The sequence below is a fragment of the Hetaerina americana genome, unplaced genomic scaffold, assembly GCF_022747635.1.
Source record: "Hetaerina americana unplaced genomic scaffold, ioHetAmer1.1.p SCAF_11, whole genome shotgun sequence".
Lineage (NCBI taxonomy): Eukaryota > Metazoa > Arthropoda > Insecta > Odonata > Calopterygidae > Hetaerina > Hetaerina americana.
This window is the reverse complement of record NW_027286181.1, coordinates 39,579,797-39,599,852: the sequence shown is the minus strand read 5'-3', so window position 1 is coordinate 39,599,852 and position 20,056 is coordinate 39,579,797.

Sequence of the window (20,056 nt, the reverse complement as noted above, 5' to 3'; positions counted from 1 at the left end):
GAATCAGTTTAACGAGAATCCTTATGCGTGCCTTCCTTAGTGACGTGGTCATCCGGAAACGGAGAAGAAAGAGCTTGTCTTGTTGATAACCTCGTTCCCCATAGCCCTCGCCGAACAGTGGATCACCCTAATATTTATGCTTCTACTGCCTCCTCGGAGACTCCAGCACATATGGAAAAGTGGTCACCAATCCCGGTTAGATCCCCTCTTCCGTATCTTAACCTAATGACACCCTCCTTTATTTATCCACGGTCGGGGAAAGAAAATACAGATCGGATTTCATCCCATTGCCGTCATTGTCTCAGTACGGTTACCTATCCTAATCTGTTCCCTCCATCCCCCCAATCAGGGTTCAACTCTTTTACGGGGCAACCCTTGATCCTGATTCGCCTCTGGCCCGATCGGGACCCTACCTCTTTGCGGACCCTTCCCCCTTGTTCCGACCCGACCGATATCCAGGTTAACTCCATAACCTTCCACCCCTCCCTCGTGAACCAAGCTAGCTTTTCATTCCTTCCATCGAAACAATCATCCCTCCCCCGATGCCCATCCGAAACAACCTACCATTCGAATTCAGTCTACCAATCCGGATGGAGCCATCCGGATTTATCCCAAATACTACATACTAGCCAGATACTAGCTTACTCTCATCCGAATCCACGTATTTATTCAACCTCCCGCATATCGACTGCCTTGATGGTGAGGAGATATGAAGCTTGTGGAGTCGATAAATGGTTTATTGTACTGTAGGGCGTGGCGGTATTTAAGTGTTGTGTTAGGCTGGGTTTAGTAGTGTTGCAATGCTTTTTCCCTGGACCCATTAAATACCTACCTTGACGGGTAGTTTAGGTAATGTTAATATTGGTAAAGATAATCTCAGGCTCATGCTCCACCTTCACCGGGCTAACCATTCATTTTGGTGTGGTAGTCCGAGGAGCCTTCGGCTACTGCTGCAACCCGAGTGGGAGGAGTCCGGGTTCGAATCCAGATGGCTCCAGATGCCCTCGCGTAAAGGAATCGTCCACTCCCTCTCTCCTGCCCTGATGTGTGAATTTTACTCACCGTTGTGAGGCTCAGCGCGAGGTGAGCTAAACCCTCGCTCGCCTATCCAATCATTCGGTTTAATTGCCGTGGGTGGTCTCGCCCGGTTACTCTCCAAATTATTCGGACCCAATCCACTCTGCAGACCCGGCCGCTATCCGGCCCCTACCCGCCGTGCAGATCCACCGGTTACTCATCCGAATCCATTCGTCGGGTCTGTATCCCTCCCTCCCTCCACCCAGGGCGCCCTTCGTCCTCAGCTGAGCACGTGTCCACGCTGCTCCCACGACGGGGAGAAGGGGGAGAGAGAACCACAAAATGGGACAACGCCCTCTAACCCCGGTGTCAGTAAGGCAACGCGGGCTAGTGCCAAACCTTCTCCCTCGCATTCCCCTCCTTCATCCCCCAGCTGCGGCAGCAAAGGGGGGTGGTGCGGAGGGGGAGGAAGGGGGTAGGGGAAACAAACGTAAAGAGCACAGGGGTTTGGTGGGGGGGAAGGAATCTGGATGCGGGGGAGATGAAAAAAAAGGGAAGAAAAATACTGATATTTTCTCCTCGCCGTATTTTCGCCGGGCGCATGCGCTTTTCGCATCGCCCTCCCTTGCCGATCGAAATACGTACTTAAGGGGATCCTCCCCTCTTTGTTCTTCCCCCCCCCTCCATCCCCGCCACATATTCCCTTCTCGTCCTCTATCTCTCTCTCTTCCCCTTAATTTGACCCTCCTATTGTCACGTCAACTTTTTCCCTCTCGCTTTCATTTCCCGCCATCGAACTTCTTTGAGGTGCCTGCATACATACATGAGATTCAACTCTTTAAGTTGCTTGAACTCCGATATTTTGGCGATTTCGTGTCTACGACAGAATTATCCTCCTGCAGATGATGCCAATATGCCGTTTATGCTATGGGAAACAATTTCGGAAGGCGTTTGTTTTGTATTGCATCAATTATGCATAGTATCAACTATCAAGGGACCCAGCCAGCGCAGAAAAAGTTCAATCTGAAATTTGCAGAATTGAACTTAAAGCAGCTTTCTTATAAATAGAGGCAAACCAACAGAAAGCGTCATTTGGCTTTCAGCAGATGTAGGATGGGAGCCAGTTGATGCAGGAAGACAAACTTATTTCATTTATTTAACGACTATTGTGGTAAGATTGAGACTTCATAGTCCCTTCTTCCACCTAACCCCTACATATTACATTTAAGACAATTTCAAACACCCAAGCCCCATATGGAGGATAACCCACCTTTGCGGGAATCGAATCAGCGACCTCTCAGTTTGACCGCCGCAGAGGCTGGCTAAGGAAAGGCACATTAAAAGGCTAGGCATAACCTGATGTAGGATTTAAAAATGAAGAATTAAAATGTGTTCACATCATATGTGAAACTCACTGTATATTAAATACATTAGCGAAACAATTTGGTGAAGTTGATGAAAATACATTGTCCATCTAGTTGGTATCATACTCGTATTCCCCACGTCCAATTTACGCTCACCAGTTGCAAACCTACGTCAGACTCATAGGTTAGAATATCAGGTACCCGATTATCCGTATCGTAGTTATTCTAGTCAATCACCTTCATTCTGGCTTAAGGGTAATAAGTGCGAGTACTTTTTAATGCCTAAATTCCAAACCTAATTTTATCCACTGACTTTGGCTGCACCCTAGCCTGTAATTAAAATATGCTGGGTATAGATATGAAAATACATTAATTTTCCTTAAATCGTCCCATATTATAAATAATTTCATTCTATTGTTCATGTTAGGCAATAGAGTAATCAATGATAACCTCCCGGAAATATTTAAAAATTCCTTTTAAGTACTCCTTAACCATTTTAAGGTTCGTCGTTTAAAATATTTGGGAAACAAGGCCAGGTCATTAGATACCCTCTTTTTCCCGCGCGTGGCAACAGTCCAAGTCATCCTCTCTAGTGAAACAAGTGAACAAATATTTTCATTTTTTGTAATCGATAATGTCACCTCATATTAATTGATGCTGCTGCAATTTACTCCGATACGTTGAAATGGCTCCCTGACATACTATGAAAGAATTGAGAATATCTCTGGTCGTAACTATAGTCAAAAATTTCTATTAAAGTTAACTTTAAAATGTTTCCATTCGCGTTAAATGTTTAAATAAATAATAATATTTATTCTATTGCCAAAAAACAGTTAAGTTCAAACACTGCTCTCTTATGAATTCCCGCTAATCGCAATGGGGTAATCAAGGGTAGGTAAAAGTCGTCGTAATCCTCACCTAGCAGTTTTTTTTTATTTGCCAAAAATTTGTTTTTAGATTTCGTCCAACATGAAATTATTTTTTAATTAATAATATATTCAGTATTACAGCAATACCTGGCATATAAAGTATTCGATAATTACACGTAAAATCTATTGTAATATACTGCAAAAACTAGAGTATAATTGTGATTGCTACGCTGTCACAAGTCACTTTCTGAAAACGCGTTATCTCTTTCTCACTTTTCAGCCGCCCTTGGTCTAATTACCCATTTTTTTGTATCAATTGGTATATCATTTCTTCTCTTGGATTGAAATATGAATGAAAATAGTGTCAAAATTTATTTTTTGAACATAAATTACCGCCTTCCAACACCTCCTCTCCCAACCCCGACCGTAGCTGATAACGTCAACTCACGGTCAAAAAATATACTTTCGGTTTTTTTCGGCTCTCGCACATTGGCTACGGAGACAATAGGAATTCCGGAATTTTATTTTTTGCGTTAATAAAAGTTCGCTCTTCACTTTCCATGTGCATGACCGGCTTCAGATTGCGCTTCGTGGTCAACTGAGGTAGAAAGTTAACGTTATTTTTTAATTCACGCGGAACCTTTTCAGGTGTCACATTCGCTGATATTCCCACCACTCCCTTTTATGTCTCCCTTCTCCATGACGAGAATTCCCTCGCGCCTACCCCCAAACCCGCAACTCGTCACTCTTCTTTCCCCGCCTCTCTCTCACTCTCTTTCACCTCCCACTATTCCATTGCGCCATCCCTTCACCCTCAAATCCCCCCTTCTTCCGACACCCCTCTCGCCCCCGTCTCATCTTCTCTTATCTCCCTCGCTCGCGTCTCCGGCACACCGCCACTCTCTAGGGATTTATTCACGTTCTCTTCCCCGTGGAAACTTTTTAATATGAGATCGTCCATAAATGACGTCTCCCCCGGAGACGAGGTTGGGGTGATAGGGGAGGGGGAGGGGTTCGGGAGAGCGAGGGGTCGAGATTTTGTCGCAGACCGTGTGAGGAAAGGATGGCGGTGCTCTGGTGCCCAAAAATGTGACGTCGCGAATTTTCCCCAAATTTTTTTTTTAATTAAAGATTTCGAAAAATTAACTTCTCTGATGTTTTTTTTCGAAGGCTTGGGATCTATTGTTCAAACTTCCAATTTCGATTGCATTTCTTCTTCCTCTTCAACTTCTGAAGTTTTTCTTGAAATTTTTATTATCTTTGAACCGAATGGGATGACAGGCCTGACGTCATAATCGTCGCTAACTTGGAAGCGGTTCATACGCTTGTCACAATGGCTTAGGACAAAATTAAAGTAAGTAGTATCATTATGTAATATACGTCAGTATACAAGTTATATGTTATGGTTGCGATCTGACTTTTACTTTACTTTGGTGTCGTTAGGGAAGCGAGTATTTTGTGAAATTCCCTAACCCCTCTGTGTTTAATTTAATGTCGTATTTGAAGTAACCTGCGTTTCGGAGGGTAACTAAATGTGAATGGCTAATGGCCTTACTGAAGTTTTTAATTCAAATACCCCTTCAATGGAATACGATACTAATGTCAGAAAAGGTAATAATATAAGTAATTGTCGCTCATTGATATCTTCTTAACTAACTTGTATACTATGCTGAATACGTAATAACAGGGTTGCTGAATTGTAAGCTAAATTGACTAGCGACCATTAAATTAATTCATACCTACTTGCATGTAGGTATTGTAATGGATTAGGGTTAATGAGATAGTGAAAATCGCATTTGCTTCTTCACCAAACTGCCTTAATCAATAGACCGTTAGGTTCCCTCACAGTTATATGAACCAATCGTGGTTAATGGATCTCTTTACGCGTTTTTCGTTGTCATTACCAAAGCTATTGCAATTTCAGGTTCATTACATTAACATGATCGATGAGATCATACTGCATCATGTGGACAGTAATGAACTTCAGTCGGTATGCATATGCTATCCCACTTTCCTTTCATCGCAATTCACTTCCAACGCAACTGAAATTAGTGGTGCCAGTTTTTTTGTGAAAATTCTGTATCTCACTTCATTTGGAGAAAACTGTACGTTCTCCTTGTTTTAGAAGCGGCAAAAATAATATTAGGGAAATGGTGCATTGGTCATTTTGTCTTTTAATCCGCAGTCTTCTCCCGAGCAATCCACCTAGTTTACCTAGTGGGCTGAAGTGAAAGTTTTTGAGTGAATTTGAGTAAATCCATTTACAATCTCGTATTTCACTTCACATAATACATAAATAATAAAAACAACTGCTGGACGGACTTATTTCTCGGATTAATTTTGAGTAATTAATTGTTAATAACGTAAGGCCTGATAAACCCTGTTCATACAGTTTTATGTAGTTAGACATACGCATTTTCGTTCATCGATTAGTGAGAATCATGGCGTGGACTTTTTGAATGATATCCTCGGTAACCACGTCTGCCGGGCGTCCTGGTCGCTCCTCATCAAAAAGAGATGTTCGCCCACGTTTAAATTTGTTGAACCAATATCTAAATGTGGTCATAGATGGCGAAGTGTCCCCATAAACAGCATCCAACTTTGCTTTTATCTCCTCGCATTTCTTCCCATCGAAAAACAAAAAGCGAATTACCGAACGATACTGCTCTTTTTCCATCTTAGCGAAAATCACGAAACACGTCTTACTCGAATGGCTGCCAAATCCAAACTAGCCTTTAAATCAGTCTAAATTTTGTTTCGCCGTCGTTTGAAAGATGGCAGCACACGATGATAACATAAACTTCCCTCAGGAACGCCCTTTGTCGTCAAACACGGGTACTTATTGAACCACCCACGTACTTCTAAGAACTGAGTAGTGTAAATCAATTAGGATAATTAACCCAGCTAATGTACATTTGGCTGATCTAGAGTGCAAAACGTGCCGGAGACCCTGGAAACCTCGCACTTTTTGAAATATCACGCATTTCGTTGATTTTTACTTTTCTTGCTGTGTGACATTCATCTCAGGAGCCCCATGGAAAGTGGACCCGATAAACCCCACTTCTGTTTTCTTTTAATCATTCTAAATTCAACCGTCAGATAAAGCAGAGCATCTTGTATGATAGGTGATCTTCTTTAACGTCCCTGTCTGGCGTCAAAAATATTTACTCGCTCCGTATTGAACTCAGACTCTGGTAACGTAATCAGTTGGGGTTCATGGTGGATGAGAGTGTATTCTTTATTCTCAGTTGTGCAATTGTGGATTCGCTCAATGTCGTCAAAGACACTTGTGAAGTGCACAAAAATTCAGTTAAGATATTTTAGTTGCATTTGCGTCATTCCTCTGCTCATGTAATAACAAATTGTACATGTAAATACATTCAGGAGCATATGAGCTGCCTTGAAGGTTCTAAGAAATAGTTCTTCTCGCCCCTGAACCCTGGATTCTTCTGGGATAAATTCTTCGATTTAGTTAAATTATTTTATTTCAATGTCGTATTCATATTGATATTAATCAATGTTTTCAATTTGATGAGTTTTCAGCATGTTGATGTTGTAGTTTCCTCAGAATAGGCTTTAATCACTGCAGCATGTTTAGTGTGGTCCCTTAATCCCCAACTCTCAACGCACTTTCCTGATAAAATAACAGCGATATTGGAAAAAAATAAGTTGGCTTTAGAGGGAGACAAGCGAAAGAAATGTGGAATATATATATATGGTTGGGATGAGAGTGAGCTGGTGGAGGAAATTAAAAGACGTCAGATAAGTGAATGGAAGAGATATTGAGAGGTTTCGGGATGTCGAAGGCGATGAAAAATGAATGGGAGAATGCTTTAGTAAGCGGTGAGCAGGGTTGAATAGTTTATACTTTTTGGGCGGGCCTAAGGGTTGGAAACGTTGAAGAGCTAAATAAACCATTGGCGTAGGGTAAAGTGCTTGCGTGTTGTACAGAAGTCGTAGTTTGCAGAAAATTGAGCAGAAATATTCCTGAAGTTTACAGAAATAGTTTTCACACTCTCCCTATAACATACTTCTTATCAGAAAACTGATTGAAGTATTTTGTAACTGGTGACGAAGTTACGGTGATTTGAAATTATCAGTCGTCAATATTTCGTTTTATCTCTTTATACGTTAATATCGGACTCTTAAACGCAAGGAAGTGTTTTCGAGAACTTAACATGACTTTCAAGGCTCTTATAATTCATCAATGCAAGAGTAAGTAGTATTTTTAATGTTTAATCTGCTATAGGGTTAGCTTACTAGTGTGGTTTTAGCGTATTATTTCATTTTCATATACCGATAACTTAGATCATTTTTCATATTTTTCTTTGATTAATCATACTCTGCTGTATGCCATGAACAAAGTTTACTAGAACGAGTTGAATTTTTAGGACTCACAGCCCTCAGATTAGCCGATGCCTCAAAATTATTTCGCAGCCGAAATTAAGGATTGAAGTTTTTAAGTATTTATGCGAAGCATTTGGATCTGTAAAGCGAGATGAATTATGGAAAAATCTAAAATATATTCCAATATATAACTCGAAGTCTTCTTGAGAATAGTCATCGTTAATAACCACTTCGTTTATTTTATGATTTTATCCGAAAGAACCCCAGGATATGTGCAGGAGAATATTTCTACAAATCTTGAGATAATTTTGCGATCGTACCAAGCTAAATTACTGCTATTTTCGAGAGCACTTCAGTAAATTTGTTTTAAAAGCTAAGGTTAGTGTTGTAATCTCTGAATATTGGGAATTATAATTCATTTTTTAAATTATTTTTTTGACCAAGGATTGTATATTTTTTTGGGCAGATTTAAACTACATCTTTCTAAGGTTTCGAATTTTTCTTTGTTACGGAATATAATTTCCGAAAGCAAAGGAATGGGTCTACCCAAACAGAAACATTTTATAATTATTTTTAATAATTTCATTCTTAAATTGTGTAGCCAATACTTTCCTTTATCACGTTTTGAATTAATCTTATTTTGTGACAACCGTAAAATGATACGGTTAATACCTTTTAATGCGAGCAGTTTAAAATGAAAGGCATAATCATATAAATTCGATTCCGTTCACCGAGAGTGCTTCTCTCGCGTAATCCCGATGCCGTCAACACATCCTAAAGCCATGGGCGTCGTCGTCATGGATCCTTCACCCATTTAAAAACATTCCAGTTTTTCCAAAGTAATTTTCCTTCCGAAGGAAAGTAGATCCTTTTGAGCTCCTTACTTCGTCGAGGACTGCAATTTAAAATACGTTCCGCGTGATGGCTCTCATTGCATTCCGTACAAAAGGCACGTCACCGTTTTGAGAATTGCCGGCTTCAACTCCGCGAATGTTGTTTCCCCGCCCCCTCCACGAGCTCTCCAGTGACTCCGGCGAATCCCATCAGCACATGATACTCACGTCAGTGCTCGTTACGGCAAAATTTCGCTCTCACTCTCGAGGTTGGGGAAGACCCTCGCGTAAAAAGAAAATACGTTCACGCCCAATTTGAATCAAATATTTATCCTCGCCAAGCCGCAATGGGCCCGCCAATCTCCGTGGCATTTCGAGATTCCCCTCCTCGACCTCACTCCCGCCCACGGAGACCCCGGAGCTCCCTCCCCTCCCTCCCACTCCCCATCCGCAAGGCATCCGGGTCGTTTATCTCCGGGCCCGAGTGCAATTCTCAAGCCTCGCAGAAAATGAGTGGCGAATCTCATTTCGCCCTCATCCGCCCACCTGAGCAATCGGCCTCTCCTCCCGAAGCGCGTGGGGATCACAAAAGGCGGGACACGGCCCTCGTTCTTTTTCCTCAAACTCCTCTTCCTCCCCCCCTTAACACCCACCTTCTTCACCTCTTCCTCCCTCTGTTGGGCCGAGATGCGAGTTTCATCCAAAAGATGTCCCTACATTCATCCGACTTCCTCACTCCCTTCCTTCTGTTTCCTCTTCCCTTCCTCCGGTCCCCTCTTACCTTCCTCCCTTTCCTTCGATAACTGAAGGTCGACTGGTGTACCCCTTTTTTCCCCTCAGAGAATTTCCTTGTTTGAAATTGAATGAGAATATCGGTATCCGTCCTGATATTAAGTGCCGAATGTGAGCGAAAAATTAATAAAATAAGAAAAATACGGAATTAGAATTTCAATAATTTTTTTTCGTTTTTTGTGAACTCGGGAGTGTGCAGAGGGGAAGGTGACCTTTCTCCTTGTTGTCCGGAGCCATTTACATTTCGCTCGCATCCAAGATATCAGAGACAAAGGCGGTCATTTCATCTCAAAGCGTTGCCACGCCTCCTGCGGTTTAACGGTTTGGGGAAGTTCTTCCCTTCCTCTCCTCCTAGTTCCCCATTCCTCTGTGCTGCCTTTTGTATTAACTGGAATAAATTTATTTTCCTCCGCAGACATTCTTCACTCACGCCGGAGACCATAGAGTCTCTCTCCACCAAACACAAGCCGTCCCTCCTAGATTTATCTCCAAGTCTTGCCCCCTTGATAAAAGCTCACGCCATCTTCAACTCTTTTCTTCCCACCTCTTATTAGTTTCTTCTCACTCCCGAAATACCTCTCGGTAATCCTTTCACTAGGGATGAATTACGAGAATCAAGTGGTCGAAGACGTCAATTCGAGGGAATTTGTAGCAATCAAGAGATCGGTAAGGAGCAGGATAGCAGGACTGCTGCGGGAACTGTGGTGCAACGCGCCAGGCTACAATTACCTTTTATCTCATCATATGTTCAGGAGTACGTAAAAAAATTTTGTTCCTTTCAAGCGCCCATTAAATGAGTGTAAGAGATCGCTTGTTAAAAAAATTGGAAGGGAATCAAAATAAAAATATCGAGACTGGGATGACTTCGGGGGGGAAATATCAATGACGCAAATCTATTCTCCCTTATTTTTTTATTATTTCCCAGGCGATAAACGGAAGCCAGGATTATCATAACTGAAAACTACATTTACGTTTCATCTAAAGAGAAAGGGTTGTAATTCCAAAAATACCGGAGGAAAGTATAAACAGCCGATGGGAAACGAAAATAAATTCATTGAAATAGCAGAGATTCAAAAAATTAAATATTTGCTAAGGAACCTTTAACTTATTGTCATTTTTCTTTCCTGAAAAGGATTCATATGGTGGTTGTAATGTTTCCATGTTTAAATTTAACATATTTGAAGTAATATAGATTTTGATCTGTAGGTATCTTGAAGAAATAAAATCTGAACCCAACCGTAGCGTAAGCTGCCAAAGCACTCGGTCGGACGTTGAGGGATCCGGATTCGAATCCCAGTCATGGTGACTGATACACTGTGTCATTCTCGCACTAGGGCGCAACCCACTTTTACCAAAATACAACATATTAGATTTTATTGCTGAAATGAATGAATCTTAGATGTTCCGGCCCACAGCCACATTTCACATTTTCCAAATTCTTCTCTTATTTCCTCATTATTGTCCAAGTATCACGTTAATATAAAACCACACACCACAGTAAACGCTTTGGAAATTTCTTCCTCAATTCGATTGGAAAGTCTCTGTTGATCTCGGAATAATTCGGGGCAGATAAGACAGACATCGCAGGTAGGTTTTTTAAACCTCCCTTAGGATTCAATGTTATGCATGAGATGCCGCGACAATGACTTTTAATGGAGTAATCCGATGATGTGCATCGAAATGCGGAAATTTAACTATATATTTTTTTTAAATTTCGATTCACATCGGCGGATGGCACCGAGAAAGTAACAGTCGCGGCATTTCCCGCAGTTCTTTGAATCCTAGTGCTTCATAAACCACAATAATAATGATGAGCTCTTTCACCCCCTCTCCCATTTTCACATTGGGCTCTTGGCCTCCAGTGATTGTTAGGCCTTGTTATTTTATTTGCTACAATAACAGCACATGTCCGATTTGTTTATTCCTTCTCATGGGCGTTGTTCATCATCATATTTCTTGTCATACTCTTTCGGAACTTTTTTAGTCCTCACCCAGTTTTCTCATAGCTATAACCTTTCCGCGTTCATCCTGCTTAGAAACATGACTGGTGCCCTTCAATCAGTGGATTCTAAAACACCGTCACATAGTGGCAGACATCCTTATCCCATCGTCGGAGAGAGCATTCAGTCGCTAAGGACTCGAGAGGGAATACGAGTGATGTATAACCCCAGGGACCTCAAAAACTTCGATGCATTCGATAACCAATGAGAGGAATGGGAATGACAAATGTATGCCTGCTAAGCTTCATGTGTTTTCCAGGGCAGTTTTTTCCGTTACATAAGACTATTATTGAAGTACCTTATCGCTTTATGATTGATGTACGATAGATTACAGTTATCTTTAAATTCTTGTGTGCGCTCAATTCATAGTTTTGTTCGAAGTCCCCTGCATCATTGGTAAATCTTAAGCTTACTCATTTAAACGGCGTTTATCAAACGTGTAACACATGGTCAACAATGTCATTCTATTTGTGAGGTAGAGTAATGAGGTTAGATATTATCTTACTAAATACTTTCATTACGATTTCGACAGTGGTTATTAGGCCATTTCGATTCAAACTTCTAAGTATCACAGTCTTTTTTAAAAAATGTTCTATTAGAGTGTCATTTTATATTATAACGAGAATTAAAATCAGTGAAGAATGGAGAAATTTGTCAAGAAATGTGAAAAACAAGCGTGGTTTCCTTCGCTATCGGTAATAAATGTTACTTGTGAAAATAGTGCCTAATTCGAAACATAGTGTGCATTGGGCAGGGGAGATAATAAATAGAGGCGATGCATTAAATAGAGCCGTAAAAGAGAGAGGCTCTGATAAATGATATCGTAACGAGGGAAACCATTTCATAAATCTTAAAGAGGATAATTTTTCAATTGGTAAGGATAGATTAACATTAATGCGCATCCACTTAAATGCTCTAGAAAACCAGATTTCAATTTTTGTAACCAAACTGCTACTTACCTAAAAATATTCACCATCTATGCCAATTGAATACACGCGATTCTCGAGGGCTATCTGACGTTCATTACTACTCTGCCCGGTTGCCCGGTGCAAAAAAAGTGTGACGTCACTAAGACTCAAACTATCATCAGCTTAATGATCGTCAGTTTTTAGATTCCAGTACAATAAAGATAATGGTCAGTATTTTGCGAGTTTAAGGATACGCTCATTTTTATTCATTTGACCGATGCCACTGTGGCACTTACCACCGCTGAGTTATGACCATCATAATGCACCCCAACCCCATTCTCACCCATATTCTATAAATGTCTTCACAGTAATAGAGACTTATAAATTCCATTTCCCATTAATATAATAATAAAACGTTTCATCTGCGCCTTGTGATTTGTATTAATACGTTTTCGCGAATCACAATGTCCACCACACAAACACGTTGAATAAAAAATGCATACACACGTGAAATTAATAATTCTGAAGATTCACAGTATCTATTTGTGCCCTAGTATTTATTAGATATGTCTCTCAAAGCTCGACCTTAAGACGATAGTAGATTCTACAATAAATCGGCGGGAGGTCTTGAACTACCTCCGTTGTCAGAAATTTCCATATTTCCTTGTTTTTTGTTCCAAATTTTTCAATGCCTCAAACAGTGCTCCTAGTACTCGTATCTTCTAATACTGCTATTCGTTAACCGTAATGTTTGACTACTTCGGGATTTCATTTATTGAAGAGCACATTTTCCATTTCTCCACTATTATCTCATCTCGCTGAACTTCGTATCTTTCAGTTGACTAACATTTCCAGTTCTTTGGTGAATTTGTTTTTTTATATTATTTACGCATTCGAAGATATGGACGCAGCGATTAAGTTCACAATTACGTACGAAACCAGCCGAGTTCTTAAGCTGAGTTGTAATCAGTTGTAATAAACAAAGAGACCATAATTTTCGTGTTTTCTTGCGGAATGATTGCAAAAATTCGGGCGAGTACGTGCCGGCGTTGACCCGAGAGTCTCACGCGAGCACACGCCTCCGTAGGAGACCGTGCCATTAAAAATTTTTCCGGAACAAAAGGATGTGAGCGATTGGCCGGAATGAAATAAATGGTGGATCATGGGAGTGAGAGGGAGGAGGCGTTTAACGCCGCTCCACCCAGCGGAGTGGGGAAACAAAAACTACACTGCCCGTTAAAAAAAAAATAGAAAGGAAAAAAATGAATTTGAAAAAATAAGTAAAACTTTTTGGAGTTGGCTTAATTTCCTCCTCTTTGTCCGTGCATCGGCCGAGCGATGCTCGACATTTTTAACTCCCGCTTGCTTCTCCCTCCCAACCTTCCCCTCCCACCTCCCACCCCCCAACCGCCACCCCACTCTACTTAATTTGAGAAATGCATCATGCCCGTGGCTCTTTCGTTCGTCATTTTTTTTATTTCGCGTCTGACGGGAGGGGAGGGCGAGAGAGAGGGATGACCATCTTTCTGCGGTCGGACGCCGGGGGTGTTGACTCACCGTCGCCTCCCCGTCTCCCTTTCCGCAACATCAATTTCATTTACACACATCTCATCGTCTCACCCACCCTTCCCTTCCCACGCTCCCCTTCACCCCACTCTCACCGTCCGCTCTTCCCCTCTCCACTTCCCTCCTCCCTCCCGCCTCCCCTTTCGTATCACACTCTAACCGTGTTCCCCGGGTGCGATTCGGGATACGTTTTGTAATTTATATACCCAGCGGCAAGCTCAACGTGAGAAGTGCTGCTCCTGAAACAAATTACCAGCAGAGTTGTATTTTGTTACGTAAAAGAGGATGTGAGGGAAAGGTCATAACCTATGATCAGGATACCATTTTTCGCCAAAGGTACAAGTCTATCATCCTTCGCCTTTTTGACTGCTTCAGCAGTGAATTCTGTGGGATAGTGTCATACCTGGTATCAAGGTGCCAAGAACTACAGGCTTCTCACCCTTAATAACGCTCCCAATAAGCAGGGACCCTGGACATTGATAATTAAATAACTACGTACCTGTACCGAGAATTACTGATATGAATATCGTTTTCTTGTTTTTTTTCTCATTACGTTAATTTGTTTTCTTGTCATTTACGATCTTGAATTTGAAATGGTTTACTTTATGAATTATTATTAGTCCAACGGCTTTGTGTAGGTTTTTGATGGACCTTCCCACTACCGTTCTTCTAACTCCTGCCTAACACGATACAAAATATCCTCTAATACGTGCTACATATAACATTAACTCATTCTTAAGCTCTTAACACGTTCCACATCCCTTAACACCATCCAAAATTACTATCCTTTTCTTCCGCCTATATCACTTTCCCAAAGTTCTCCCCTCTATTACCTTGGGAGCGCACTCAACTGGCTGTCACCAAAGAGACAGCAGAGGCGAGGTAGGTAACGATTCGTCGAATATTGAGTCCAAAGGTCCTTCACTAAACTACACGTTAATTTGCAATAACAAATTTAAATGTGATATTAGGCATGTGGGACACGAATTTTGCGAAGAGTACACGCGATAAGGTGATGGCGTATATTTTTTTTCCATCAGAAATTCCTCTGCAGGTAAGCTGCGAGGACTTGAAAGTTGGTTTTTATCGTAGCTCCGAGAAACGGACCCCAGGTGGGGCGGAGTACGCTTGAGCTTTAGATATTAATTCGCTACTTTACTTAGATTGCGGCGCTTACGCTCATGCCAGTTCTAATTGTCCTTGTGTTAATGGTAGAAAAATAAGCGAAGGAGTTCGCATCGGTTTAACCCTTTTATAGAGGTGAATGCATCTAGTTGCAACTGGACAGGAATCTTTTTCTGACAAACGCTACTTGTTTGACGATGAGCGGCAGTGGAAAATAAATAAGAGCAGACTATCTAGGACCGAAGGTAAAATTTAATTTGGAATTGTTTACTTTTTTTTCGCTCTTGACCGACTGACCGATATCGTATCAAGCAAACACTGAATGTCAAGAGTCCGAACTCATTCCATTTTTTCGTTGTTGCTTAAGATAAGTATTCCCGCAGGTCTTTCATAGCCGCTGCTATTCGTGTGTAGTTTTGCACGTAGATTTTCCGAGGGATACCTTGCAACGCTTTCCCGAAAAATTTTCAGTTTCTAATTGAATGTAGTTTAAATATGCCTTTCATTTCATTTTTGGTATAATTTTTACTTTGCATAATATGACGAAAGGCTAAATGAGTGAAACGGTAAAAGTCTCTTTTTAAGTCGATAGCACATACATGTACGAGGGTCATCCGGAAAGTAGTACCCGTTCGTGCCGCATGAAGTGCTGACGACGCGAGTAGCCGCTGGACGAGGTCAGATAGCTTCAGTGGCTTGTCTGCCTTCTCTGAGCCAAGTTGCGTGACGCTAGCATTGCCTGTGTTGTTTCTGTGATTGTTTACAATGTTTAAAAAAATTGAGAACGCCGCCAGTTGTGAAGTGAGGGCAGTGATTAAATTCCTCAATGCAAGAAACGTTCGCCCATGTGATATTCATCGCCAATTAAAGGAGGTGTATGGAGACAATGTAATGGACGAGTCGTCTGTTCGGCGGTGGTGTCGCAACTTCAACATGGGGAGGGGGAACACACACGACGATGAGCGTTCGGGGAGACCGTCTGTCATTACAGACCAACTGGTGAGCTCAGTTGACGAATTCGTGAGGAACGATCGGCGCGTCACAATTGATGACATCTGTGAGCATTTTCCCAATGTTTCTCGAACAATTGTTCATGAAATTGTTAAACACCATCTGCATTATGCAAAAATTTGTGCAAGATGGGTCCCTCGCGTATCTCAATGAGCTGGCGGCGAAGGACTATGCAGCAGGAATACAGAAACTTGTCACACGTTATGACAAATGCCTTAATTTGCTTGGAGATTATGTTGAGAAGTAGTTTAAAGTATCCTCTTTCAAATAAAATTTTTTATGTTTGTTAATATTTACTTTTGTGTCTTTATTTCACGAACGGGTACTACTTTCCGGATGACCCTCGTATACTCTCAATCTGTCTATGTTTGTTTGCGCATTATTTGTTGCTAAAATTTTAAAATAAACATATTTAGGTCGATAGTAATGATAAACCATTAGCATTACCACGTAGTTACACACAAATTACGGTATGCCTTCGCTGGGTTTTAAAGTATTTAGGCCAGTTCTGAGGTATTCCTCTTTTTGGATTTAGGTTTCTAGGTATGCAGTTTCAACTTCGGCCTTCACGTTAATTAGTATGAATTGCTTTGGGAGAATGCTCATTCCATGTACTCGGGAGAAATAAAATGAAAAGAGGAAAATCAACTTCCGAAAAAAAACAATGATTTTGCTATAGCGGATAAGTAAAAAATCGCATGGATTTGATTGAACGTTCTAAAAACATTCTTTTGGTAAATGACGGTGTAGTATTTTTATTATTCATCGCCTTCCTCGTAATGTACCTCCATTACAGAGATCCTGCGCCAAATCGGATTTACGGTAAATATTTCCTATTTTGTTGATTGATACTCAAATGGAAGAACTAGCTTCGACGAAGGTATATCCTACACTCGATGGTGTCAGGTTTGACGACGTGGAAATTCATTTTCGGATGAAAGAAGAATATACTAGGTATATTCCACAAACATTCTTATTTGGTACGACTAGTTTCAAGGACAAGACGCCATTCTACGGACAGGCGTCATACTACGGTCAGGCGTCAACCTGATGATGCCGCCTGTACATTGAAACTAGTTGTACCGGATAAAAGGTTTTTCGGAAAATACCTAATATTCTTCTTTCATTCGAAGGTATATCATGTCATAATTGAGGAAAGAGTTTCTCTTGTTTATATTTACAATCGCAAATTTCTCACCAAATGAGTTATCACTCAGTGGCAAGCTATATTTTCCACAGTGGAAGATTACGTGAGAGATTTATTCATCTGCGTAGTCTTACGTGACCTTAAGATGTATTTTCCGTGTACCTGCATACCTCCAATCTTCCATCCCTTGTGCCTATTCGCCTACCTGCAACCTCTTTTCTAATTACACCCTCGTTCGAAGCTCCCGTTCTTTCAGTAAGTCCGGGCTCATCCCCTTTGCCCCATTCCCTCTCTCAGCCCAAATAAGTGCCATTCTCAGAATCACCTCGCGACGCAAAAGACTTCTTTTTGCAATGAAATGGGGTTGTTTCTGCAACGCTCGTCTCCGCGTGATTTTGGCTTCTTTTTTTTCTTAGGATTTCGCTCCGTTAGCTCCCCGTATCGTAATGAGTTGTTCATTTAAATTGGAATTGAGCTTCTCCGCTCTTTTCTTTTTTTATAAATACACGTAAAAAGGCACTTGTTTCGCTTGCTTCAAAACTCCCGGGTTAACAGTCCACTCCTCCACAGTATTTTTTCCTCCACTTTTCCAAACATTTTTGTTAAGAATGAACAATAGAGTTGTGCTCTCATGGTCTTTTGTTGTGTTTTAGGGAGTAGTTTTTGTCGCTTAATCCTTCTTGCGAATTTATTGTTTTCTCCTCCGCGTCCCTTTGTCGTTAATTCGCCGACTGAGTTAGTAATTTCATCTTTGTTGCAGAACTCTGGATGCAGTTGTATTTCATTGTGTTCATTTAAATTACATTTCCTCTCTCCTACTCGTATTCGTAATCATTTACATTAATTTTTGAAAAGTTTTACATCCTTGGGTCACCCATAAAGACAGGAGAGAATTTTAGTTCTCTCAAATTTTAACATTCCTGAAATTTCCGGAGAAGATCCAAATGACCCCCTTGAAAGTCAAATGAGCGTATTTTGTTTTGATTTTTTTAGGAACCCTTAAAAAATCCCTTATCCTGAAGTACGAGCTCTGAAGAGCCTTAGGACCTCTCTGCAGATAAATGGAAGATAATTAAAGGTGACTCTCATTTGAAACAAGGATGTGAGAACGGTAGTGTAACAAAGTTACGGAATCAGATTTTAATCTTCTTTTGTTGTGATAGGCCGAATGGCAATTGTAAGATTAACCTCCTTTCCATGTCCGTAGTTTCTATTCACGTTCTTCGTTTCGGTGGAATGGGAGTTAGTAGATCATAAGAGTTATTAGTACTTTGTTATTCGAAAATTTCTCTAAATAAAGCTACCAAGGTTATCACAACATGCTACAGTGAGATAAGAATTCGTTGGCTTCGCTACTTTGCTAGAAATATCCTCTAGCGCATGGGGTCTACCGCTTCCATTTGTCACCTAAAAGCTCATAATAAACCAAATTATTGATAGCCCGTAAGCTGCTTTGCTCAAACGCCCCTCAGTATTCATTTCAAATGAAGCTTATTTTATCAAAATGATGGGTCATTGTCAAGCTTTGGTTGGACTCTTCATAAGGGTATTCTATTGCAGTCATGCCGGCACTAAAGTTCTTATAGTCCTGCCTCTTATTTTTATGTAACGGTTCTGATATGTGCTTTTTACCTAAATTCCTGCGTGAAACGTCTAACAATTCACTTAAAAGCTTGCCCAACGTGTCACAAGGGCAGCTGTCGAGGATTTTCGTACTATTTCCCCGATTTTTGAGACTATATCTCGACATCGTGCTCGCCATTAAGGATCGAATCGTAACGGATACCGAGAACTTGATATCCTCCCATCGTTATGTGTGTGTCGTTTTCTTTTGTTGGTATTTCACCACATAAACCCAATAAGGCTATCGAAAAGAGGTCTTATCTTCCTCCCAAACAGGAGGAATCAATGCGTAAAACCGCTGAAAAAATTTGTCGGGCATGTTCGCTATCGTAGCAGAAATTGGATGAGTGACGATGGCAGTAGGAATCGCAGATGAAACTTATTGTAGCATTTATTACTTTCCTAGACGTAGTCATTTTCTGTTCATGAATCAATTTGAACGGCTGTGGGAGATATTTTTTTCGCTGTTCTTTTCCAATTCTGACTTGAGTTCTGTGTGGTTATCACTGCATGTGCAGTACACCGTCAGTCAGAGTACTATGCTTCTACGGATTTCTTAAAATATTAAATAATGATACTGGATTAAATTGCGGAAGAAAATATGAAAAAAGAAAGTATATATAGTTAATTTATCAAAAATGAAGTACGAGTCATTCAGCTATTTTAATGGAAAAGTGAATTCGGCTTAATCATCTCTATCTATTACCCGGTAGAGAATTAAGATCGTTTTTGATTATCAAAAATTATCGTGCTCCATTCCCATGACCGTACGTAAATATAATTATTGCTAAGGAAGGATAGATTCTTATTATTTTCATTTCAGTATAAACGCCCGTTTAATCGTATTTAATTTAGAAGTGTTTCAGTTTAATTCGATTCATAGGTGCTACCGTAGCTATCACATCTAATCAAGCTCATAAATTTTTGTAAAATTATAATAGGAAGTAAATATTATGTATTTAGTTCCAATAATAAATAAAGGCAACTTTAAAAATGATTAAGACAATACGGGGGTGTTCCCAGAAGTACCCGGCCTGACCTGCGGATAGCTTGAGGTAGTTGTTTGAAAAATATCACTGTATTAGATACTACGCAATCTATTAAGCATATATTTCAAGGTTGAAAACGGTACGTTGTTTAGTATTTGTTTGGCATCCAACAATAGTAAACGTTTTCATTGAATGTGTGAAAATGGAGAAAATTGGCCATCATTACTCGTATCACTGAAGTATCCCCTCATTCGAACATTAGTCGACATGATATTCTTATCTACTGTATTAATATCAGGAAAATTGAAATGATTTTGACTGTGCGGTGGCTATCGTTATAAGTTGGCCTCCGGGAGGAGAAAACCCGCACCTCCTTCCTCCCCTAAAACTCAACCCGCCCCTAATAACCTGCCTACCCCTAATGATGCAAATGTACTCAGCTGTCGGACGCTTCTCCTCATAACC